Genomic DNA, 20,261 nt, shown 5'->3' with positions numbered 1-20,261 from the left:
ATTTATTACTTGATAACGACGGGGTACACTTATCCCTTAGTGAGTCTTCATCCCAACTTAGGTGAGGGCGCATCAGCACCCTTCTCAATAACTCTTTATATCTCTCCCAGGCTTCTGCCAGCAACTCATCCTCTTCTTGTATGAACCGAGACACTTCATTTCTCAGTTTTATGGCCTGTCGAGGTGGGAAATATTTCATCAGAAAAGCTCGCGCCATCTCTTCCCAACTTGTGATTGTTCCTGGCTGTAGATTTCTTAGCCAGTTCTTCGCTTTATCCCTTAGGGAGAAAGGAAACAGCTTCAGTCTGATAACATCGTCAGAAACACCTCTGTTCGATCTGAATGTGTTGCACAACGTGATGAATTCTTGAATATGCCCATTTGGATCTTCAGATTGAAACCCATTAAATTGTACTGAGGCCTGGATCATCTGTATCATGGACCATTTCACCTCGAACATGTTGTTCCCCTCGTTGGGTAACACGATACATGAGGAATGTCCCTCTGTGGTTGGCCTCGAATAGTCTCTAATTCGCATAACAGGAGGGTTGTTATTCTCTCCTTCTTCTTCTTGGTTTGGTTGAACTAGTTGTTCGGATGGTACCCTTCCAGCCATTCTTCTCTCTCTTTATCTTTCTCTCTGTCTAGCACGTCGAGCTCCCGCTCTGTTTCGTCTACACGTCCTCTCTAATTCGAGATCGATAGGAAAAACAGGAGGTCCAGCTCTACGCATACACAGGTTAAGAACTTCTTTGTTTCCTACACGCCTTAGCAAATGGATTAAAAACACCCTGTTTCACAGAAATTTCAGATAAATTTTTGTTGCTTAATCCCCGGCAACGGTGCCAAAAACTTGTTGTCCTCTGATGTGACTCTAGCAAGTGTACTAGATACAAGTAATAATGTGATAAGTCAAGTATCGTATCCACAGGGATTGAGATCAAAATGATATAAGAAAATCGTTGCTGAACAGAGTGTGTGCGTAAAGGTATCTTCTTAGTAGGATTGATTGGTTGAGTGTGATAGTTTAAAACAACAGTATGCTAAGTTATGAAAGATATGACAAATAAAAGACAGTTTAAAAGACAGGACATGCTAGGCACTGCCGAACAGGTTGTGTTAAGCCTTATAACATTCCAACGAATTAGTGATGATGCCAATGAAGCCAAAGTATCAGCTTTAATGCCCGCTTAAGTCAACTTTCGTGTGTTCTTAAGTTCCTGAGATTTACTAGAACCTTTAGCGTCCTAAAGATACGTTCGTTCTCGCATTAAGATCGAAGCTGCATTTCTATTTAAGAAAACCCTCGACACAACCATCTAACAGTTCTGCTTCGAGGTTGCGAGATTAATAGAGATATCAGTGAAGATGCAAGCAGTGTCCTAACATTCATCTATCACATGCATAAATGTCGAGGCAAAGAAGTTAAACCCTCATCAATCACAACATTGGAAAAATACTACACATTCATTAAAACGATATAAAACTTACATTACTGGCCCGGACTGGCCTTGCCCATTCAAAATGGATTACTCACTCATATCGAGCAGTGAGTAATCAGTTGTTCTTGATACAACGAGAAGCTCCATTGGAGCTCTAATCTAAAGATTTTTCTAAGATAACTTGTCTATTCTATGAAAACTAAAACTATCCGACGTCCTTATCTTTCCTTCGCTACGCCTACTTAAAGGAGAAAGATAGGGACAAAATTGGTACAAGTCAAGTACCTTTACAGAAATTAAGTCAACTAATACTAAAACAAAAATAAAGTGAAATGATTCGGAATCCTTTTTGACCCTTGAACACTCAAGGGTCGATACTTCATGTCATCTTGCTTCTTTGAGTAATGCCACCTTAACACTTTTCCACTTGCTGCTCTGCCTCTGCCACCTCTGATTTGTCGCTGTCCGTCATTGAGTATCCGACGTTTAACCGCTGGATCAAAATAACGCTCCACTCCTTCTTGGCGGTAGCGAAACAAGCTGTTTCCAGCGAGTTTGGATTTTATCAATGCTCACCTATAAAAAGACATTAATCAGTCCTTTATCTTGCAATATAATGTAAAAAACACCCAAATTCTCATATAAGTATTATGTTAAACTAAGTCAATTTCATGCCTAACAAATACCCCCAAATTGAACCTTTGCTTGTCCTCAAGCAACAAATTGTAAAAAAGAGTACTGTAACAGAAAAGAGTTAGGAATGAATTTTTTTTTAGAGAAAGAGAAAAGGAAAACAGAGATTGTTTTGCCCAAAGAGGAAATCAACAGATGCGTGCTATGATTTTTTTCAAAGAGTTTAGAGCTTGTTTTAAACAGTGCTTCCTTTTACTCGAGAACTTCCTTAAAGCTTACAATTTAGACTTCTACTTTCACAAGAAGCTACCACTTGCCAAACATGCCTCGCTAAGGAATGGAATATTTCACTCACTCTCGCATGGCATTTATTTACCATAGGAAAAAGAATTCGATTTCACTCCTCAGCTCAGACACCACACCCTTAGGGTGTGAGTTTGCCTATTGGTCCTGAATCCAAGGGTCAAAATTCTTTCAAGCATAGTCCAAAGGACTTGACAAAGGTTGTAATGATAGGCTCGATTTCAGGTTTGATAGTGGAAAGCTTTTTTAGTGTATGAATTATGTCTTCATGCAATTTATTTAACCGATACTGCTTTCAACAATCAAAGTGATTTATCCATTTCTACATTCAAACAGCCTGTTTTCTTAAGACAACCTACCCTTTCTAATATTATCAATCATTAAAGACCCTTCCATCCAAACACAAACTTCCCAAGTTCCTTTCTATCTTATCTTTATTATCTGCACAACTGCCTTTGCTATGTAATTTTAAAAGCACATAATTTCAATTTAAACAGTTGGTTTTGAAGCACAAGACAGAACTCAGGGTATTTGGGAATATCAGTGAAAGGACGGGGGTATTTTGCATGGTATTCAGAAAGAACAGGTTATGGCTCAAGTTGGGTATCCTAAAATGTGAGTGCAAAGCACCGGTGGCTTTTTATATAGTGGAAGGGGGAACTAATGCCTTTATCTTCCTATGCTTGTCAAAAAGAATCTCCATTTCAACAAGGCAAACCAAGGTAAATTCTCCCTAAAGATAGTGAGCGCTGGCCCTCTTAGAAAAGAATCAATGCATACTATAGATGCACTTTCAGGCTCGAGTTCTCACTATTTTTGGGGAAAGTGCAGCAAGACAAGGGTTACAAAATTGTGAAAGAAGATTTAAAAATTTGCAAAATTTTTGGAACTTCCCGATGAAGGAAAATAGGCTAACGTATAGCAGCGGAAATATAAAACTTTTAACCTATTTCCATTAACCCCAAGATCCGTTAATCGTTATTTCATACAAAGAGGGATAAAAAGAAATACCTTTTAGATGTTCTATCTACCATTGCAAACGAAGTGCCCACAACTCTTACTTCGAGTTCCCGAGCACAAAATAAAACAAAGGAAGATCAAGTTAGAATCAACCGTTTATAACAACCAAAGTAGATTGTCTCTAATTAATCAACACAAGATCAAGGATAAAGAGAAAGAGATGAAAATCAATTGAACGGATGGAAGCGGTGAAAACTCGTCCTCGGTTAGGGGGGTTCAAATTCTCTCTCCTGGAATTGATTGTAGATTTCGAAAATCCTTAGTAGGGGGGTATTTATAATCACTAGTATCTAAACCCTAGTTAGATAGAATTAGGTTACTTAATAGGAATTCAATTCGGAATAGAATTCTTAATTATTATCTATTAATATATCTAAATATAAAAGATAATAATGATAACCTTATTGGATAATAATAGGAGTAATATAATCTAATTAAAACTCCTAACTTATTTATCCTTTAATTAATTTAATTCATAATCCTAATCTAATTAGGATTTGATAAAATCAAATTAATCATTTATGTATTTCACTACATAAATTTCGCCCCCTTGGTTACTACGCCCTATTAGGCTCAGTTGGGCTTCCATCAATTAATTAACATCTGTCTCTCTTTTGGGTTCCAAGTCTTATGTGTGACCCATTAGGTTCTTATTGCTTCTAGCCGTATGCAACGTTATTAAATAACTTTCAAAGAATTATATTTAATCTTTGCATAACGGAATGATGTACAGAGTATGTGATTAGCAAGTCCGTAATCATTCCCCTAGAGCTATAAGAAGACAGGTTGATTTTGTCGTTGACCTTTCCGTATTAGTTACGGTATAATTCGATCCTTTATCAACTACGTCCTTGAACTGAATCTTATGACTATGGGTGATGTCAAGTCACATATAGCGAGACGTTCGTTTTACTTGTTCTGGCCGAGTCAACTCTAATTAGATAGGTTAAGAGAAATCTCATTTCAATCTCAAGCTATCACCTTGCAAGGATTTAGAGTCAAGACTTCCACAAGCGATCCATGGACATATCTCCCATTTATCGGGAGTGATAAATGCTCAATCCAATGTATAACGATCCCGCAATCACTTCCTGTGATACCCAATGTCTGCTGTTCACACCCCAGAGTAATCTCTGTTAAGGATCGTGTTACACCAGAGTCAAAGCGTCACATTCCGTAATCCAGAATACCAATTAACATTCCTTTGAGTCTGAGGATTATTTATACCTATTAATGCCAATGAGATGAACATGTGACAAGGAAGAATCTACCCATCCTATTATCTCAAGTCGGGTCCCCAATCCTAATGAACTACCTTTCATCGGATCCATGTAACTGTCCAGATATCTATATATATGAAGCTTGTGAGATCAGCTTTCTGTCGGACAGAAGACATTGTTACATGCAAGTCTCAACCGCGATATGTCAATCCTAAACATATTGCTTGACTTGGGGTGGTTTTAAGTTTATTAGTTTATTATAAAGTTTTGTCTCACTTCATGCTTGTATGAACACTTTATAATCATTTTAAACAAACTTACGGATTTCCTTTTATTAGACTTTATTTAGTGCTTAAAAGGGTTTGCCTTTATATAATTATAAAACATATATCTCATTAAAACAAATGATATAAAGAACACTTCATTTACATTTAAGTTTGTATCCTAGAACAATTGTCTATAGGACACTAAACCCCAACATACTCTCACTTGGACTAAAGCCAATTGTTTCTACAACTTATCCCAGTAGAAGTTAGATGACGATCATGTACTTTCTGGGTTAAGGGCTTTGTCAACGTATCTGCAATGTTTTCATCTGTAGGTACTCTTTCTATTCTCACATCTCCTCTTGCCACAATTTCTCTTATAATGTGGTATCGCTTAAGGTAGTGCTTGGATGCATTATGAGACCGTGGTTCCTTTGCTTGCGCAATGGCTCCATTGTTATCACAGTACAGTGTAATGGGATTTAGAATGTCAGGCACCACACCAAGTTCAGTAATGAACTTTCTAATCCAAACTACTTCCTTTGCTGCTTCTGTAGCATCGATATACTCTGACTCGGTCGTAGAGAAAGCTACGCTTCCTTGCTTGGAACTCTTCCAGCTGACCGCGCCCCTATTTAGGATAAACAGGTATCCTGATTGGGATTTAAAATCGTTCTCATCTGTGAGATGACTTGCATCTGAAAATCCTTCTATTTTCGGATCCCCTTCTCCGTACACTAGGAACATATCTTTAGTTCTTCTCAAGTACTTAAGAATGTTTTTTACGGCAATCCAGTGCTCGTCTCCCGGATTTCCTTGGTAACGACTCATTATAGATAACGCGAACGCTACGTGATGGTGCGTAGGATCTAGCGGTAGAGTTTTCCTTACGACGACTTAAATGTGTATTGCGGTGAATGTGCTATGTCTATGGATGTGGTCTTTATAAATTGCTCTAGACTCTACTTAGACGCTACGACTACTTAGGGGCAAGTGTACCCCGTCGTATCAAGTAATAATCCGGTTAAGACCGGGTATCGAATCCACGGGATTTATAATTACAAGTATTAGACGACTCGATTTCGTATGTTATTCAAGCGGCGATTACTTTGGGGTAAAGTAAGACACAACTACACACTATTCCTAACTATTGGTGATACAGATTCGTGTAGCTAAAACTCTACGAAGTGGGGTGTGTGTGATAAGTTACAACCACGATAAATAATGACTCTAAATGTATACGGATAATGGTTTACTCTTGCAAAGACGACTAAGTGTAGTAAGACCGACCCGTGAAGTACTTAGACTACGTGATTCCTAGTCAAGGCGTGTCTAATGCGGGGGAACTAGAAATTAGGGCCCGTAAGTTCCGTGGCTTGTCAATTCCTACGGTTTCCGATTTGTCACTTCCGGTAGGGCAACACCTATATAACTCCCTAAAGATAGCCCGGATGGCGGCGGTAATCGCGTGCTCCTACACAATAGTCAATTATCAATATCAAAACAAGCAATAAATATTAACACGTAAAGGGAAATAGAGATTATAAATCATAAATTATAAATATGGAAAGTGTTTAGATGAGATACAACCAAGCCTAGTACATAGGAAGAGTACAAGCTAATTAGCAAGTAAAAAGGGAGAATCCGCCCTTGGAACTAGCTAACCGGACTCAAGGCCGTCTCCTAGGACGTGGAGGTGGAACTCTCGAGCTTGGTGACGAATGATGGAGCGGAACTTCGATGGAACGCCGGAACAACCGAACAAGCTCTCGAAGGGGAGAGTTTAACTACAAAAGCTGAATCTAACTTACAAGAAAGGAAAAGAGTATATTATAGCTCTCTAGTATGTAATTGGTGTCAAATGAAGTTCAAGAGCTTCTTATTTATAGACATCAAGCAAGGGTAGGTTTGTAATTTCATAAAACACAAGTATGGAGCAACATTATTTAGTGCAGAAATCCCATGATACGCCCCGCGTAAATTGGTCTACGCCCCGCGTAAATGCCCATTCCGTCAGAAATCTTCTGCATGTGGACCAATTCGTTGTCTTGTTGACTCAAGTACGCCCTGCGTAAAGGGTGGTACGCCCCGCGTGTTTGAGTCTCTGGAGTTTTATTGCTTGAATTGGTGCTTTTACGCCGTGCGTAGCTGAAGTACGCCCCGCGTAAAAGAGTCTCTGATCTTTTTATGTTGAAGAACTGCCTTTTACGCCCCACGTATATAGTGATACGCCCCGCGTAAGTATAGTTGACTCTGGGAGACAATGCAGTCTGACTTTCAGGATTAGGCCAATTATTTCCGACATGTGTCATACGCCCCGCGTAAGGTGTCATACGCCCCGCGTATGCTGAGTCATTTCCACATGGTGCCTGCGGATAAGGCAATTATTTCTGACACCATGTTTTACGCCCCGCGTAAATGACGATACGCCCCGCGTATATGAGTAGATTTTCACTCCTTCCTCGTACCTGAAATACAAATCTTGAGAGCCGAGTTAGCTTGACGTTTTATTCTCTAAATTCAACTAAAAATAAAGGAAATTAATCGAAAGTAAGGAATTTATTTTTATTTTGTTATTTTATTAAAACACTCTATTTTTGTAATTAAACTTATTTATTTCTTCTAAAATTAAACCGTAAATCACGCTAAAAGATAGGGACGAAACGCCCCTATCAAACCTCCTCGGACTTTAAAGTTTTACTTGTCCTCAAGTAAAAGAAATCGAAAGACAAGGGATTGAGATAATTGAGAAACAAACCGAAGGTTGGTTTTACCAAGTGCGTGATTTCAAAGTTACGGTTTTATGCAAAGGTTTCGGTAAGTACCTACGCAAGCAATTGAGTACGAAACTTGTTTGAAACCTCCATGATCAAGATTTAATAGGCAATATTAACGGGGGTTGATTATCTTTTGAGAACCCGATAGTACCTCACCAAGGGATTTCGCTCTTACGCTCAATTTTTGGTGGGTCGGTGTTTTAGCACTCTTCTTTACACTTACTCAAGATCATGTTGAATTTGCATTTTCATCCGGGGTTTTCCTCCTATAACATGGTTAGGCAACATTAAAAATGAACCCGGAGGGGGGTTGTAATGTGTGTGGCTTTTTAGTGGTTAGTTTAAAGAGACTCAAGTTCCAAAATACCGACTTATGATCGCACCGTATTTTGCTTCGGCCTTAGCGAATTTTACAAGATATACTTCAAAATTGCTCGGGTGGAGCTTGAGAATGCCTTTTTACTTTTATTGTATCCTTTGGTTTGATAGAGGCACAAAAACAATATTTTGAAAGCTTATGGTGCTCATTTGCTAAGGTCGTGACTTATTTCGGGTAATTCGGGTGCAAATTGATTTTGTCGGTAATTGAACAAGAGGAAAAAGGGTGAAATGTTAAGAGGGTATTAACAAAAAAGTTGGTTAATAGGCTCGAGGGGGTTTCCTAATGTTTAATGAAAACGAGAAAAATAAATTAAGAAAAATTAGCCTAAGTGGGTTCGGTTTATCATCTATTGCCTTTTTACCACAATAAGTGTACTTAACCCGGTATTGGATGCAAATTCTATGAGTCGAGTGAAGTCAAAGCTCTCGAAAAATTGTGAAAGAATTAGAGTTCTTGTACGAACTCTTTTAGGCTCAAAATATCTCACAAAGATTCGGGTTTAAATTGTGTACTATCAAGTCTTCGCTAGATTCTCAACTATTCCGTTTTTATTGCCTTTTTGAAGTTCATTATGGAGGTGACATGTGAGTTAGGACTCAATGCTTTTGTTTAGTACCAACCTAGGCTTTGCATAAATTCCCTAACTTCAAAACCAAGACTAAAATTGCTCAACTAACCCATTCCTTTATGTTCCGATGCTTTTATTTTTACCGACAAATAACAGAACTTTTATCAATTTCCGAAGGAGGTAGTGTGTCGGAATGAATTTAAGAGTCAATAAATTTGTTTAATTATTTTGACATTTATTTGATTTTTATTTTTGTTTTTGTTTAGTGCAAAACAAGCTGAAAGTGCGGGGTTGCACGGCCCTCCGCGTGTTTAAAAATGACGTTTATTCCAGAAACGTCGCAAAAGAAAAGAAAGAAAAACAAAAACAAAAATAAAGATAAAGTTAACTTTAAAGAAGGACCCAGATGGTCTGGTCCCCACGCGGGGCGTACCCGAGAGGGCGTCCCGCGCAAAAGGTGCTTTTTAAGCACGTTGGGGCCAGAGACATAAACACGCGGGGCGCACTTGGAGAGGCGCCACGCGTGTTCCTATCTCTGGACAATTTATTTATTTAGCAGGTGGGGCACGCGGGGCGTAAAAGGGATACGCCCCGCGTGAACGTTATTAACTCACGCAAAAACAAAAATAACAAGTACGGTGCGCGGGGTGTATAGGTGTGTACGCCCCGCGTGGCTTATTCTCCTTTGGATAAAGTGGGATTTTTTTTTATTATTTTAAAAGAAATGACATGCGGAAAATAAAAGTTGGGAAAGAAAACTCCCTTATTCGAGCTTGGGTTGCCTCCCAAGAAGCGCTACGTTATAGTCGGTGAGCTCGACTTAGCATTTCCTCCTAGGTGTATGCTTCCATTCGCGTTAGAAATGCAAATTCTTGAATAAACAATCCGTACCTACAAAACGGATTGTTAGCTTCAAAAGAATTTAACAAAAACCAAAAACTATACAACAACAACAACAACAAAGCCTTAGTCCCGAAATGATTCGGGGTCGGCTAACATGAACCATCATATAAAACCGTGAAAATCAAGTCGTGTCAGCGACACAGATTCGCTCCCTCCACTCCGTCCTATCCACTACCATATTTTCCTCAATTCCCAGTAAACTCATATCACTCTCGATCACCCTCCTCCAAGTTTGCTTAGGTCTTCCCCTACCCCTCACCACTACATCCCTTTGCCACTCTTCGGTTCTCCTAACCGGCGCATCAAGCGCTCTACGTCTCACATGGCCAAACCACTTTAGTCGGTTTTCTCTCATTTTATTCTCAATAGATGTGACCGCTACTTTTGCCCTAATTATTTCATTATGCACCCGGTCCTTTCTCGTATGACCACACATCCATCTCAACATACGCATCTCCGCCACCGACATCTTATGGATGTGGCAGTGTTTCACTGCCCAACACTCCGTACCATATACCAATGCTGGTCTAATTGCCGTTTGGTAGAATTTTCCCTTCAATCTATTAGGCATGCCGGGATCACAAAGGAAACCCGTAGCACTCTTCCACTTCGACCAACCAGCTTTAATCCTATGAGCAACATCTCCATCTACTTCTCCATCCGTTTGGATAATAGATCCTAAATACCGGAAGCAATCCGAGGCCTGAACAACTCTCCCATCTAGGGTGATTGTCCCTGCCTCCCTACTCCTACGGCCGCTAAACTTACACTCCAAATATTCTGTCTTACTTCGACTCAACTTAAAGCCTCTAGATTCTAGAGTTTGTCTCCATAGTTCCAACTTCCTCTCCACTCCTTCTTTCGTCTCATCAACCAACACAATATCATCTGCAAACAGCATGCACCATGGTATACCATCTTGAAGTGAACTTGTTAGTTCATCCATAACGATAGCAAAAAGAAATGGGCTTAGTGCGGAACCTTAATGCACTCCAATCGTAATAGGAAACTCTTCAGTCTTCCCAACACTAGTACGTACACTCGTGCATACTCCCTCATACATGTCCTTTATGATGTCAATATATTTCCGCGAAATGCCTTTCCTTATCAAGGCCCACCAAAGTACTTCCCTTGGTACCTTATCATATGCTTTCTCCAAGTCAATGAAAACCATATGCAAGTCTTTCTTCTTATTTCGATAGTGCTCCATTAATTGTCTCATTAGATGGATGGCTTCCATAGTTGATCTTTCCGGCATAAAGCCAAACTGGTTTTCCGAGATCTTCACCGTCCTCCTTAGCCTTTGTTCGATCACTCGCTCCCAAAGTTTCATAGTGTGACTCATTAATTTGATTCCCCGATAGTTGGCACAATCTTGGACATCGCCTTTGTTCTTATACAAAGGGATTAAGGTACTTTTCCTCCATTCTGATGGCATCTTATTGTTTCTCCAAATTTTGTTGAAGAACGTCGTCAACCATTCGATTCCTCTTTCTCCCAAACATCTCCAAATCTCAATAGGGATGCCATCAGGTCCTACTGCTTTCTTCAACTTCATCTTACTTAATGCCATTTTGACTTCACCCTTTTGAATTCTCCGCAGGCATTCATGATTTATCATATCGTGATGGATACTTATATCTCCAACATCTTGTTGGCAATCTCCATTAAATAAGTCATCAAAATAGGACCTCCATCGTTCCTTGATATCCTTATCTCCAACTAGGACTTTCTGGTCCACATCCTTCACACATTTAACTTTTCCGAGATCTCGCGTCTTCCTATCTCTCATCCGAGCAATTTTATATATGTCTCTTTCCCCTTCTTTCGTATCCAATCTTGTATACAGATCCCGATTCACCTTTGCTCTAGCATCTCGTATGACCTTCTTTACTTCCCTTTTAGCCTCTTTGTATTTTTCGTAGTTCTCGTCACTCCTACATTTCCCCAATAGTTTATAGGATTCTCTCTTACTCTTTACTGCTTGTCGTACTTCTTCTGTCCACCAAGATGTGTCCTTACCCGGTGGCATGCTACCTTTAGATTCCCCTAGAACTTCCTTCGCTACTTCCCTTATACTATGCTCCATCTTATTCCATATCGAATCTATATCTGAATCCATATTGCAAGTCCAAATATCTTTTTTGGTCATCTCATCCACAAATTTTTGTTGATTCTCCCCTTGCAATTTCCACCACTTAATCTTAGTCTCTACTTGAGGTGTTTGTTTTCTTATACATTTCCTACTTCGAAAATCTAGCACCACTACTCTATGTTGGGTTGTCGTACTCTCACCAGGGATCACCTTACAATCAATATAACTCTTTCTCCAAGCACTCCTTACTAAGAAGAAGTCAATTTGGCTCGCATTACCGCCACTCCGATAAGTCACTAAGTGGGATGTTCTCTTCATAAACCATGTGTTCATGATACTCAAGTCATAGGCTGATGCGAATTCCAAAATATCATTTCCTGCTTCATTCTTATCTCCAAAACCATACCCTCCATGAACACTCTCAAACCCATCTCGCCTAGAACCCACGTGTCCATTGAGATCACCCCCCAGTACCATTTTTTCATCCCTAGGAACCTGTTGCACCACTTCCTCTAAGTCATCCCAAAAAGCTTGTCTTATAGACACATCTAATCCTATTTGTGGCGCATATGCACTAATGACATTCACAACCTCATCCCCTATCACTAGCTTAACACTCATAATTCTATCGCTCTTCCTAGACACCGCTACTACATCATCAATATGCTCCCTATCAATAAGAATACCTACTCCATTTCTACCCTTATCCTTTCCTGAGTACCAAAGCTTATAACCCCAAGGAGCTATCTCTCTAGCCTTGGCTCCAACCCACTTGGTTTCTTGTAGGCATAATATATTTATTCTCCTCCTCTTCATAACATCTACTATTTCAGCTAATCTTCCTGTCAAAGAACCTATGTTCCATGTCCCAAAGCGTAACCTACTACCCTTACCCCTACCCTTACCATTACCGTGGACTAGCTTATTTACCTGCAACCCTTGCATATTTGACACCACCCCCGGGTCCTGGGGTGGCGCGCCGCTTCGGGGCGACGACCTAGCAACCCTTGCACATTTATCACTACACCCGGGTCTAGGAAGTGCAGCGCGTCACTGAGTAGGGAATGCCCCAACGATATTTATATTATGGTTCATGTCATAAGATGTGGCTAAGTTTTACGCTGGCCGCCACAAACCTACCGCAACCCTCCTCCTTTGTCCGGGCTTGGGACCGGCTGTAAAGGCCACCAAGTGACCCTCACAGGCAGAGTTAAAAACCAAAAACTATATTTACAGAAATTATTGAAGAGTTTCGTTTGCTCCCTTTTTGACTCCTTTGGTAGTTCAAAAAGAGTGAAATATTCCGAGGTAGAAGGAACCTCAAACTCTTCTAGCTTTGGATTTATTTCCATGGGCCCGCACACAACTGGCTTATCGATTAGGATTTCCGGCTCCTTGCAGTTGAGACATCCTTCATGACTTGGGGACTCCTCTTGAGAGGGCTCAATTAACTCGACCCCTACAACTTGACCACCCGGATTGGCGTCTCGAATTGATTCGTCCGCGGTTGAATCAATATGAGACGTCAATCTAGTGATTTGATTTCCCAAATCCCTGCAATATGCCTCATTGTTAGATAATCTCACTTGAATATCTTTAAGCATAGAGATTACCACATCGAATTGCGAGGTTGAGTGTTGGTGCGAACATTCGTCCTCCATGTGGTCATCCCACATATGACGAATATGAGGCATCATACCATGAAACAAATCATTAGTAACAACACGAAACACACTAAATTATTCACACAAAAAGAAAGTAATATTTACAAATGCTTAAACTAACAATAAAACGTTTTTGTCTAATATTGCAAGAAATTATAAATCCCCGGCAACGGCGCCAAAAACTTGATGGTGCGTAGGATCTAGCGGTAGAGTTTTCCTTACGACGACTTAAATGTGTATTGCGGTGAATGTGCTATGTCTATAGATGTGGTCTTTATAAATTGCTCTAGACTCTACTTAGACGCTACGACTAATTAGGGGCAAGTGTACCCCGTCGTATCAAGTAATAATCCGGTTAAGACCGGGTATCGAATCCACGGGATTTATAATTACAAGTATTAGACGACTCGATTTCGTATGTTATTCAAGCGGCGATTACTTTGGGGTAAAGTAAGACACAACTACACACTATTCCTAACTATTGGTGATACAGATTCGTGTAGCTAAAACTCTACGAAGTGGGGTGTGTGTGATAAGTTACAACCACGATAAATAATGACTCTAAATGTATACGGATAATGGTTTACTCTTGCAAAGACGACTAAGTGTAGCAAGACCGACCCGTGAAGTACTTAGACTACGTGATTCCTAGTCAAGGCGTGTCTAATGCAGGGGAACTAGAAATTAGGGCCCGTAAGTTCCGTGGCTTGTCAATTCCTACGGTTTCCGGTTTGTCACTTCCGGTAGGGCAACACCTATATAACTCCCTAAAGATAGCCCGGATGGCGGCGGTAATCGCGTGCTCCTACACAATAGTCAATTATCAATATCAAAACAAGCAATAAACATTAGCACGTAAAGGGAAATAGAGATTATAAATCATAAATTCTAAATATGGAAAGTGTTTAGATGAGATACAACCAAGCCTAGTACATAGGAAGAGTACAAGCTAATTAGCAAGTAAAAAGGGAGAATCCGCCCTTGGAACTAGCTAACCGGACTCAAGGCCATCTCCTAGGACGTGGAGGTGGAACTCTCGAGCTTGGTGACGAATGATGGAGCGGAACTTCGATGGAACGCCGGAACAACCGAACAAGCTCTCGAGGGGGAGAGTTTAACTACAAAAGCTGAATTTAACTTACAAGAAAGGAAAAGAGTATATTATAGCTCTCTAGTATGTAATTGGTGTCAAATGAAGTTCAAGAGCTTCTTATTTATAGACATCAAGCAAGGGTAGGTTTGTAATTTCACAAAACACAAGTATGGAGCAACATTATTTGGTGCAGAAATCCCATGATACGCCTCGCGTAAATTGGTCTACGCCCCGCGTAAATGCCCATTCCGTTAGAAATCTTCTGCATGTGGACCAATTCGTTGTCTTGTTGACTCATGTACGCCCTGCGTAAAGGGTGGTACGCCCCGCGTGTTTGAGTCTCTGGAGTTTTATTGCTTGAATTGGTGCTTTTACGCCGTGCGTAGCTGAAGTACGCCCCACGTAAAAGAGTCTCTGATCTTTTTATGTTGAAGAACTGCCTTTTACGCCCCACGTATATAGTGATACGCCCCGCGTAAGTATAGTTGACTCTGGGAGACAATGCAGTCTGACTTTCAGGATTAGGCCAATTATTTCCGACATGTGTCATACGCCCCGCGTAAGGTGTCATACGCCCCGCGTATGCTGAGTCATTTCCACATGGTGCCTGCGGATAAGGCAATTATTTCTGACACCATGTTTTACGCCCCGCGTAAATGACGATACGCCCCGCGTATTTGATGATATGCCCCACGTATATGAGTAGATTTTCACTCCTTCCTCGTACCTGAAATACAAATCTTGAGAGCCGAGTTAGCTTGACGTTTTATTCTCTAAATTCAACTAAAAATAAAGGAAATTAACCGAAAGTAAGGAATTTATTTTTATTTTGTTATTTTATTAAAACACTCTATTTTTGTAATTAAACTTATTTATTTCTTCTAAAATTAAACCGTAAATCACGCTAAAAGATAGGGACGAAACGCCCCTATCACTACGTCAGGTCTAGTGCATAGCATAGCATACATAATCGAACCGATTGCGCTCGCGTACGGGACTACAGCCATGCGCTTCTTATTATCATCGGTTTTAGTACATTGATGATTGTTTAACTTTACTCCATGTACCATGGGTAAGTTACCTCGTTTCGATTCAAGCATGCTAAACCGCTTTAGCACCTTTTCAATGTATGTAGCCTGTGAAAGACCAAGCAGTCTTCTTGATCTATCCCTGTAGATCTTTATGCCAAGTATATAAGCTGCTTCACCGAGGTCTTTCATTGAGAAGTTACCAGATAACCAAACTTTTACCGACTGTAGTAGAGCTACGTCATTTCCCATTAATAATATATCATCCACATATAATATCAGAAATGCAATAAAGCTCCCACTTGCTTTCTTGTAAATGCAAGCTTCTTCGCTATTTTGTTCGAAACCAAATTGTTTTATGGTTTCGTCAAAACGCTTGTTCCAGCTTCTAGATGCTTGCTTGAGTCCATAAATGGATCTCTGAAGTTTGCAAACCTTGTTTGCATCCTTTGATATGAAACCTTCAGGTTGCATCATGTATACATCCTCAACCAGGTTTCCATTTAGGAAAGCTGTTTTCACATCCATTTGCCAAATCTCGTAATCATAGTGAGCGGCAATAGCAAGCATTATTCTGATTGATTTGGACATAGCCACATGAGAGAAAGTTTCGTCATAATCAATTCCTTACTTCTGACGATATCCTTTCGCTACTAACTAGCTTTGTAGGTGCTAACCTTTCCATCCATGTCAGTCTTCTTTTTGAAGATCCATCTGCACCCAATGGGTTTTATCCCTTCGGGTGGATCAACCAAAGTCCACACTTGGTTGGTATACATGGAATCCATTTCAGAATCCATGGCTTCAAGCCATGCTTTAGAATCTGGACTGTTAAGAGCCTCTTCGTAGTTTTTGGGTTCGTCGTCTAACACGGGAACCTCATCATCATCTCCCACTAGAAAACCATATCTAATAGGGAGTTCACGAACTCTTTCTGATCTACGAAGGGGTGGCACTTGAGTCTCATCTAATGGGACTTCATCGGGTTCCTTAACCGCTTCTGTTGTTTCAGTTGGTGTTTCTTGTTCTTGAACTTCATCAAGTTCAATCATGCTTCCCTTTTCTGTGCCTTCGAGAAACCCTTTCTCTAAGAAGGTTGCATGCTTGGATACTATTACTTTCTGATCATCTGGATGGTAGAAGTAATATCCCATAGTTTCCTTAGGGTATCCAACGAAGAAACATTTGTCAGATTTAGAATCTAGTTTGTCGGACACGATGCGTTTGACATATGCTGAACAACCCCATACTCTCATGAATGAGAACACGGGTTTCCTACCAATGAACAATTCATATGGTGTGGAACTAGTGGATTTAGTTAGTACTCGATTTAGGGTGAAGAGGGCGGTTTCTAAGGCATAGCCCCAGAATGTCTTTGGAAGTAATGCTATGCTCATCATGGATCGTAACATATCTAGTAGTGTACGGTTCCTCCTCTTGGACACACCATTGTGTTGTGGTATATAGGGAGGTGTCCATTGTGAGCATATCCCACATTCAGTTAGATAATTCAGAAAATCATCTGAAAGATATTCGCCACCTCGATCTGATCGAAGTGTCTTTATTTTCTTTCCTAATTGATTTTCTACTTCATTCTTGAAGCATTTGAATTTCTCAAAAGCTTCGGACTTGTGCTTCATCAAGTAGATATAACCATATCTCGTATGGTCGTCTATGAAGCTTATGAAGTACCTGAATCCTCCTCTTGCTTGGACTGACATAGGTCCGCATACATCTGAATGAATGAGTCCTAGAGTGTTTGATACACGCTCACCTTTATTGTTAAAGGGTGTCTTTGTCATTTTACCTTTTAAACATGCTTCGCACGTTTCCAATGATTCAAGATCAATTGAATTTATAAGCCCATCTTGATGTAGATTAAGCATGCGCCTTTTGTTTATATGGCCTAAACGAAAATGCCACAAGTAAGTTGAATTATCTAGCTTATGTCTTTTGGTATCAATTGCGAAAACAAAAATTTTGTCATCTAACACATAAATCCCATTTTGTGATATTCTTGAAAAATAGAAGATCGAATCTCTATAAAAATCGCAATGGTTTTCTTTTATTGAAATATGAAAACCGTCGTCAACGAGACGGCTAATAGAAATAATGTTACGAGACATTTTTGGAACGTATAAATAGTTCCTTAATTCTATTACAAGCCCAGAGGGCAAATTTAAAACATAATCTCCAATTGCGAGGGCGGCAACTCTTGCTCCATTTCCTACTCGCAAGTTTATGCTTCCTTTCTTCAGTTCCCTAGTCCGATTTAGTTCCTGCATATTTGTACAAATATGAGATCCGCATCCAGTATCAAGTACCCAAGATTCAGACTGTGAAACTGTATTTATTTTAATATAAAACATACCAGATGTTGAAGCACTGCCTTTTCCCTTCTTGAGGGTGGCTAGGTACTCCTTGCAGTTCCTTTTCCAATGCCCGTCTTTACCACAGAAGTGGCACTCTCCTTTGGGCTTCTTCACTTCCTTTCCCTTAGCTCTAGCGGGCATGGCTCCCTTGCCTTTCTTGGGATATTTAGGATTGGGAAAATTCCCTTTCCTTTTCTTTGATCCCTCTATGACAAGAGCTGACATTGCCTTGTCCTTTTTCATATTGGGCTCAACTAACTTGAGCATATTTGCAAGCTCTTCAAGAGAGGTTTGCAAGTCATTCATCTGATAGTTCATAATGAACTGTGAATAACTCTCCGGGAGGGATTAAAGAATTAAGTCTATGCTTAGTTCGTTATCCATCGCGAATCCAATACTAAAAAGTTTGGTAATATAGCCAATCATCTTGACACAATGTGTCATGACGGATGTGCCCTCTTGCATCCTGCAACGATATAGCAATTTTGATATCTCGTAGCGTTCACACCTGGTCTGTTTCCCAAACAATTCCTTTAGGTGCATGTTAGGCATGAAATTGACTAAGTTTAACAAATAATTTATAAGGGAATTCGGGTATTTTTTATATCATTTTGTAAGGAATAAGGGCTAATTAATGTCCTTGTGCAGATAAGCAAAGAAAAGTGCTAAACTCGCTGGAAACAGCTTGTTTCGCTAATGCCAATGAGGAGTGGAGCTTTACTTGTGTCCAGCGGTTAAACGCTGGATTATCTAATGACGGACAGTGACAGATCGTTGGTGGCAGTGAAAGGAAAGCGGCAGGACAGCAGGTGGAAGTGTGTGGCGATGGGATTGCCCAAAGAAGCATGATGATTTGAAGTCTCACCCCCTTGAGTGTTCAAGGGTTAATCTAAAAGTTAATCATTTTAGTTTATTTTAATTGTAGTAAGTAGTTGACTTTGTTTGTAAAAAGGGTACGAAAGTTGTACCAATTTTGGATAGTCTCGGTCTTTTCCCTTTAAATAGGAAAAGCAGAGAAGGTTTTAGGATCAGATATTTTTCTTAGTTTTAGTTTTTTTATCAAGTAGAATAGAAGGAAGAAGAGAGCTCTCATGGAGTCTCAAGTTGTAACAAGAATCTTCTTCTACTCACTGTTAGACATGAGTGAGTAGACATTTTGAACGGGCACGGCATGGCCGACTCGGTGATGTAAGTTTTACAACGTTTTTATGAATATTTAGTATTTTGCCAATGTTGTGCTCAATGAGGATTTAACTTTCTTGCGTAAGCATGTATGTATGTGTTAGATGAATGATAGGACACTGCTTTCATCTTCACCGATATCTCTATTGATCTCCCAACTTCGAAGCTGACAAGTTAGAAGGTTGTGTCGAGGGTTTTCTCATCTAGAAATGCAGTTTTGTTCTTAATGCTAGAAAGAACGTATCTTTAGGACGCTAAAGATGTTAGTAAATCTTAGGAGTTTGAGAACACACGACAGTTGACTCAAACTCACTTAAAAACTGATACTTTGGCTTCATTGGCATTATCTTTTATTCATCGAATGTTGTAAGATGTAGCACACCGTGTTCGGTCATGTCAAGCCTGTTCTATTCCCTTAATCTTTGAAAAGTAACCTTATTTCCTTGATTTATTATTCTGCCTGAGTCAGTAAACAACCAATATCAAACAAACAAACATAAAGGAAGGCACTTTTGTAACACACACTATTTAGCAACGATTTCCCTTATTTATTTGAATCACAATCCATGTGGAGATGATACTCACTTATCACTTTATTACTTGTATCTAGTGCACTTGCTAGAGTCTCTTTTGAGGACAACAAGTTTTTGGCGCCGTTGCCGGGGATTGAGAGCAACAAATTTATAGCTGAAATTTCTGTAAAACAGGGTGTTTTTAATCTGTGTGTTAAGGCGTGCAGGAACAAAAAGGTCATTTTTCCGTTTATGCGTAGAGCTGTACGTCCTGTTTTTCCTATCGATCTCGAATTAGAGAGAACGTGTAGACGAAACAGAGCGGGAGCTCGACGTGCTAGACAAAGAGAAAGGCAAAGAGAGAGAAGAATGGCTGGAAGGGAAGGACCAGAACAACAAGTTCCACCAAACCAAGAAGAGGAAGGAGAAAATAATAACCCTCATGTTATGAGAATCAGAGATTACTCTAGGCCAACTACCGAGGGACACTCATCGTGTATCGTATTGCCCAACGAGGGAAACAACATGTTCGAAGTAAAAGGGTCCATGATACAAATGATCCAAGCCTCGGTGCAATTTAATGGATTTCAATCTGAAGATCCTAATGGACATATTCAAGAATTCATTACCTTGTGCAACACATTCAGGTCGAACAGAGGTGTCTCTGATGATGTGATCAGATTAAAGCTGTTCCCTTTTTCACTAAGGGATAAAGCAAAAACTTGGCTGCGGAATTTACAGCCTGGAACGATCACGAGTTGGGAAGAAATGGCAAGAGCTTTTCTAATGAAGTATTTTCCG

The sequence above is a fragment of the Euphorbia lathyris genome, chromosome 4, assembly GCF_963576675.1.
Source record: "Euphorbia lathyris chromosome 4, ddEupLath1.1, whole genome shotgun sequence".
Lineage (NCBI taxonomy): Eukaryota > Viridiplantae > Streptophyta > Magnoliopsida > Malpighiales > Euphorbiaceae > Euphorbia > Euphorbia lathyris.
Note: the sequence above shows the minus strand (reverse complement) of the source record.